This window comes from Pinus tabuliformis, chromosome J, assembly GCF_031772625.1.
Source record: "Pinus tabuliformis cultivar Carrire ecotype Pingquan chromosome J, CPIR1, whole genome shotgun sequence".
Lineage (NCBI taxonomy): Eukaryota > Viridiplantae > Streptophyta > Pinopsida > Pinales > Pinaceae > Pinus > Pinus tabuliformis.
This window is the reverse complement of record NC_142295.1, coordinates 1,328,146,585-1,328,153,524: the sequence shown is the minus strand read 5'-3', so window position 1 is coordinate 1,328,153,524 and position 6,940 is coordinate 1,328,146,585. Positions and strand designations below refer to the sequence as shown.

Genomic DNA, 6,940 nt, shown 5'->3' with positions numbered 1-6,940 from the left:
GGCTATAGAGCCTACACAAGGGAATGATGGATGGTTATTGATTTACCGTATCGTAATATTGAGTCAGATGGATGATAATCAAGGCTTATGAACCCCATAGCCCATAATCATTGGAAGGCATATTACACGAGTGGCTCAATTTATGCGAATTAATGATGAGATCAAAAGATTCTATGTTAAGAAATGGAGTTTATTGATGAAAGCAATTTGGAGGTGGTTGTGAGAAAGGAAACCAAAACATTATCGTGTCCCACATCTAAGAGGCAAACTGAAAGATGTACGAGGAAGACTATGAAGACGAGGAACAAAGAGTTCGTGAAGTATCTTTGCGCTTGGGGCAATGACGCAGCTAGTGAGGTAAAACCGAGGCGCGTCAATTGCTGGTTGAAAACTATTTCCAACCCCCCTCGTTGGTCTGGGCTACGCCTTGGCCTTCGAGAATTTTTGGAGGGCTCACCTTTGGCTCGGGCCCTAACAATAGTCAATTTCAAAATTGCTCGTTTGCGTTTGCTGTGCGAAAACTATTTCCAAATCTCGTCGTTGATATATTCTACGTCTTGGCCTTAGAGAGTTTGGCCTTACAGAATTTTTGGAGGGCTCGCCTTTGGCTCGGGCCCTAACAATGGTCAATTTCCCAAGGTCTACGTCTTGGCCTTAAAGAGTCCTTCCCAAGGTCTCATCTTTGTCTCGGGCACTGAATAATTTAAAATTCCAAATCCGAGGGCTCGCCTTTGGCTCGGGCCCTAACAATGGTCAATTTCCCAAGGTCTACGTCTTGGCCTTAAAGAGTCCTTCCCAAGGTCTCATCTTTGTCTCGGGCACTGAATAATTTAAAATTCCAAATCCAAGAAAACTATTACGACCATTCAAGTATATTAAGTTTCTTAGTCCCTCTAGTCAAATCGCATTTGAGGTTCAGTCCCTCTGATGATTAAAAATGCTACCCGAAATAGAATTCCATGATCATAAGTATAGTGGGTAAGCCTTGGGAGATCGGAACCATCAACATCAGCGGTGAAGATCTCGCTATTTGTTCAAACTTTGGAAGGGATATAATTTGTATTTAAGAAAATTATATCAACCTTTGTACTCGAGGATGCGAAGCGAAGTCAAAGCCACAGGTCGTATAAATCATAGTAGCAAGATTTCAGCCTTTGTTGCTCTTTGCTGTAATAAATTCGGTAGTAGTGCAGTGCATGGATCCAGTGACCGTATAGTGATTTTATTTAGCTGTATTTTATATGTGAATATTATAATGAAGTATCACATACTTAGACTGCAAGGAAGATCCGTTCAACAAAGACAGTGTGTGGGGTTATCTATTCCACTAAAGTTTGGAGGACTTGCATCTAGATTATCTGCTTGAAATAACAAGCTTGCATAGGTGAATTGTGAGACTGCCCATATCTTCTCGGTGGGAAATATCACCACTTCCGCTGGACCATCAAACCAAGACCATGTTCGTAACCCATTTCTATAATTTGGTCTCCAACCCTGTCTTCTTCTTTTAATATTTATTGACACTTGCAACAGAATCCATCATTTTGGAGTTAAATAGAAGATCTGCCTCTATTTACTTCATGGAACAAGAATTGAAATGGATTTGGGCAAAGACCACACCTTTCGATATCAAAGGCTAGAACCCTTTGTTTGCTCATCCCGTATGCCGTGTCTTCCTTTGCACAACCATACCTTTCTTACAATTCAAATGCCATTAATTGAATTAATCATGTCATGGTTGGGATTCCATACTAGTAATAGCTTATATGCATTCTCAAATGTTTCTTCAAGATATTTAGTTGAGTAGGCTAGTGAATAGAGATTAATTGCTTGAAAAATCTTTTGAATCAATTTACTATTTATAAGTTTTGAGAGTACATAAATTCTTTATGGATAAGCAAGCAAACAAAGTAGATAATATTAAATGGGAATGGTTAGGATAAATGGAGTGGATCTACTTCAAAACCACATCTTATGATTCATTTGTTAATTTTAATTATAGGGATAAATCATTTAATGCTCCTTCTCTCTATGTATATTCACACATTTCATCATTGATAGTTTCAATTATAAGCTATGTGAGGATGGGGCAAGCAAATTCATGTGATACATTGAGTTGAAGGATTTGGAATTTTCTCTTTAGTTATGATTTTATTTTTTTATATGTCATTTGGCTTATAGATGTGGAAGAGCCTTGGATGTGTAATGCACAGGGTTATTGTTTGGCCTAGATTTGGCTATGTATGTTGATATTGTGAGCTAGTTGAAAGGTTTTGTTTGGGATTGAATAAATGACCAACTCTCATGGAAATTCTAAATGGTGTGCAATTTATGTGGGCTTTGGCTTGTATAGGGGAACTCAGAGATGTGAGAGGCATGTAGTTGAGGCTCAAGAATGTTTATGACTTAATGTTAAAAAATGGGAAGGATGGAGGAAATATTGGGAGAAAAGAAATGCAATGGAGACTTAAGAAATGTAAAGGAAAACAATAAGTTGAAACTTACAAGTAGAATCTCTTGGAGACAGGAAAATACAATCCCAAATCTTTATGGAAAATAACAAAGGTTTGAAGAAATGGAAGAGAGAATAGGTATGCTACAAGAAAAACTTAGCGAGATGGAAAATGAGAAAATGTTTGTTCTTGAAGTTATTTGGTTAGTGGATCCTTGTAATATTTCTATAGAATCTGTCTTTTAGCCGAAACACCAAGTCGTCCAGAGCATGAGATGACACCACCGACTTTCCAGCCACTCAAATTCGCAAAGAATCCTCCATAGTGAGCCGACTTCATTCCATCTTCCTATGTAGCTTGGCACTCCAAGGGGACATCCCAACATAGTACACTTTGTTATTAGACATGGGTGTACCTACATACACATGTTTAATCTAAATGAAAACCTAGAATATATCTAAATATATGGTCACCCAATATGTTTTTTTTTTTTTGTGTGACCAATATTGGGTGACCATATATCTCCAAATGAAAACCTAGAATTGTGTTTTTTGGTGCTATTCATGTCATAGCTATCATGCTGACATTATATAATAGGATATGCTTGAGTGGTTTGTTTTTTAACTAAACCTACAAATATTTTCCTTATAACTAGATATATGCCATATTTTTTCTTTACCATTCTAAGCATTTTGTACAAACTTATATTATATAATGTTATTATCATGGCTATTTAATTTTGTTTCTCAAGGTCATTGGTGACCGTGTTAGCATTATGAAGAGATATATGTCAAGAAGCCCCCCCATAAGCTTGAGTTGTTTGATTTTTAACTAAACCTACAAATAGTTTCCTTATCTAATATATGTAATTTGCATCATACCAACATTATAGCTAGATATATGTCATATTTGTACTTTTTCATTCTAAACATTTAGTACAAACCTATGTTATATAATGTTATTATCATGTCTATTTAACTTTGTTTGTCATGGTGATCATGTTAGCATTATGAAGAGATATATGTCAGGAAGGATTGACATGCATCCCCCTGAACACACACACATGCACACACACATATCTAATGTTATGCACATCATGATAACATTATAAACTGGATATGGGATCTATTGTTGTCATCATTATGTATGAAACAATATATTATGTTGTGTTTTTCAATGCCATGATCTATCAAGTTCTTTTATGTTGCCAAGCAATGGAATTATTACAACTTGGAGGATTACAAATGCAGTGCTAAAGATCAATGTTATTTTCTACTAAATAATACCACATTATTTTCTACATATGTGTTATATAGTTTTCCTTGGGCTTATATTGAAGGAGGTGTAAACTTTCATGAAGTTAATTGGATTTTTTGTTGTGCTCCTAGGGATTGGCTCATATGAGCATAATTAAAACTTATTACATGTTCATGTGTTGTGCATTAACTGAGAAATTTGGGCCTTAGGAAAGAAAAAAGTGTGGAAGGTTCTTTTGAGATACTTTGTTTGCTCTAGAATCCTCTCTGGCAAAAGTTATGGTGAGGTCTCAATCTTCAAGCTCTCATTGTTGTGTCAATCCAAGTCATAGTAAAATAGATTTTTGTTTCCTAATGTATTTGGAAAGTACAAGAGGTTGTGATTAGATTTGACCTTAATAAGAAAGGTCAAGCATTGAGATTTGAGCTATTATTTAAGGACTACTTATTGTGGTGGTCTTCAATCTTGTTGCATGAAGGGAAGGTGTTCATAGAAATGTATATTTCTTGATTTAGATTTTTCAAAGGAGTTCTCAATTCCATTAGTAACATTTCTCATTCTCCTACCAAAGAAGTTGTTTTGGCAAAAATTGAAAGCAAGGTTTATGTTTCTAACCCATGTTAACTAACCCTTGATTAATTAATGATATTATTCCTAGCTCTTTATGGATGATCCTTGGCTTCTAGACCCATTAAATTTGGTGGAAACACTACGAATGGAATAAGGCTAAAGATTTTGAAAAATTTCAACTTACTGATGGCTATAGATTGCAATGCCTAGATAATCACTACTTCTCAATTGAATAAGTTCTAAAGGTTGAAGTTTAAGTAAAAGACACAGTTGTTTAACCTTTGTAGTGTTTGGAAGACAATTATTTGGTACAATTAAACCCTTTTACAATGGTCTCTTATCTTGGTTGGTTTAGTTCTTTGTCGTACTTTGATGCACGTGGGTATTCTTTTGCAGAAATGTCCTCATTGTGATAGCCCTAAAAATCATAAACATCTATTTTAATATTATTGTAATGGTAAGTTTCCATGGTAATGGCTTACTAAGTTTTTTAGCCATCTCCTCCTTCCCCCATTATCTAAAAGGCCACCCTTTTAGGAGATATACATCATTGACTTATAGAGTTATGTCCAATATAATAACTTATCAGAATCAAATTTCTTTTACTCATTGAAAAAAGGATATGAAAATATGTTTGATTTGAGTATACCTTGTTAAGAGTGTTTCATTGTATGATAGATTACTAATTTTAGTTAATTTAGATGTATTGATTGTTTTTCAAGTTTATATGATTGAATCAAGTTTGGTGGACACACCTTGCACCATAAGAAGGGAACCATGTTCTCCCTTTCCTTCTCACTTGACCCATTATAGGGAGTCCAAAAAAATTAGAGAGCAAGGCTGTTTTGTAAGTTAAGAGTCGCCACAACTAGCCCCCTCCTAAGCAATGAATTGAGATGTAATGCTTACCTTAACAAATTTAAGAGTAAAGAAGCCTATAGAGCCTACATTGGAGAATGATGGATGGGCCTAGTTCTTCCCTATACTAGAGCAAGGTTGTTTGTAAGTAAAGGGAGAGTTAACACAATTAGCCCCCTCCTCCCAGACACTAAACCAACAAGTTCGCAATACTTACCTTAAAAAATTTAAGAGTAATGAAACATGTTGAACTTACACAGGGGAATCATGGATGGGCCTATTTCTTTCCTATCCTAACACTGAGTAGGGATGAATTACAATCACCTTATAAACCCTATTAATGAAATCAATGGATTTGTAAAGAAATAGAGTTTATTAATGAAATCAATAGATTCGTAAAGAAATGGAGTTTATTAACGAAATCAATTTGGAGGTGTTTGTGAAAAAGGAAATGGAAACATTATCACATATCACATCAAAGAGGCACAATGAAAAAAGTACAAGGAAGACTATGAAGACGAGGAACAGAGAGTTGAGAAGCATCTTTGCGCTTGGGGAAATGACACAGCTAGTGAGGTAAAACTAAGGCATGTCAATTGTTGGTTGAAAACTATTTCCAACCCCCCTCGTTGGCCTGGGTTATGCCTTGGCCCTCGAGAATTTTTGAAGGGCCCACCTTTGGCTTGTTCCCTAACAATTCTAAATTTCAAAATTGTTGGTTTGTTGTTTGAAAAGTGTTTCTAAATGCCCTCGTCGACATAGTTTACGCCTTTTCCGTGGAAATTTTTTCCGAAGTTTCACCTTAGTATCCGACACTGAATGATTCAAAATTCCAAATCCATGTACCAGAAATTGTTACGACCATTAAAGTATCTCCCATCCTCAGTAACATTTGCGGTGCAAATTCCCTCTTGTCAAATCACATTTGATATCCTCAACATTCAGTCCCTCTCGTGATGACTCAAATCTAAAGCAGAGATGAAAAATGTTCTCCAAAATGGAATTCCAATATCATAAGCATCATGGGTAAGCCTTGGTAGATCAAAGGCATCAACATCAGTTGTGAAGATCTTGCATATGATCCAACTAGGATAGGCACCAAAATAGGTTCTGCTTAAATCCCTCCATATGCACGCACCGAAATACTTTCTCCTTCTTTTATATCGTGGACTTATGTGTGTGTGTGTGTGTGTGTGTGTGAGAGAGAGAGAGAGAGAGAGAGAGAGAGAGAGAGAGAGAGAGGATAGTTGGACAATTGTAAAATTTCACATGGATTTATTTTGTTATTATACAATATTTTTTAAAATGAAAACCACTTCTTTATATCACCTAAGTGTTTATTATTGATTGTGAAAATATTTGATTTCAAAATATGAAGTTCAAAATAATTTTGATATTCACTTAACATCAATAAAAAATTAGTGAAAATTCATCGATAATAAATCCACAATAGTCATAGCCTCACCAAGTAAAACAACTCCATCTATTTTTTAGGTGAACATATTAAACACATCTACCACATACATGCATGGCAAGGATATCTAGGCATCAACTTTGGTATTGTTGCTTGCAGAGACCCCATCCCAACATCTAGTGAAGAGAGGTATTTGAGTGGCCTCCAAATTATATGTAATATCTATGGTTTACGACCTCATTAAGTAGGTTTCACTATAAGCATAGAAAGAAAACTAACTTGGAAAGATAACAACTCACGTAGGCACAACATAAGAAATTCATGTGGTAACATATCACACTTTAATATTGGTCACTCATAAGCAATGGATTTGGAGATGAATCAAAGT

The 6,940-nt window shown here is 35.5% G+C and overlaps 2 non-coding genes across 2 annotated transcripts; both read left to right on the top strand.

The window, feature by feature from the left end:
* The first annotated feature begins 322 nt into the window (after nt 1-322).
* LOC149232197 (U4 spliceosomal RNA) lies at nt 323-464 on the top strand. The gene has a single exon (XR_016248532.1). It is a non-coding gene; the product is annotated as a U4 spliceosomal RNA (small nuclear RNA).
* Nucleotides 465-5,679: 5,215 nt separating this feature from the next.
* Nucleotides 5,680-5,821, top strand: LOC149232196 (U4 spliceosomal RNA). The gene has a single exon (XR_016248544.1). It is a non-coding gene; the product is annotated as a U4 spliceosomal RNA (small nuclear RNA).
* The last annotated feature ends 1,119 nt before the right edge of the window (nt 5,822-6,940 follow it).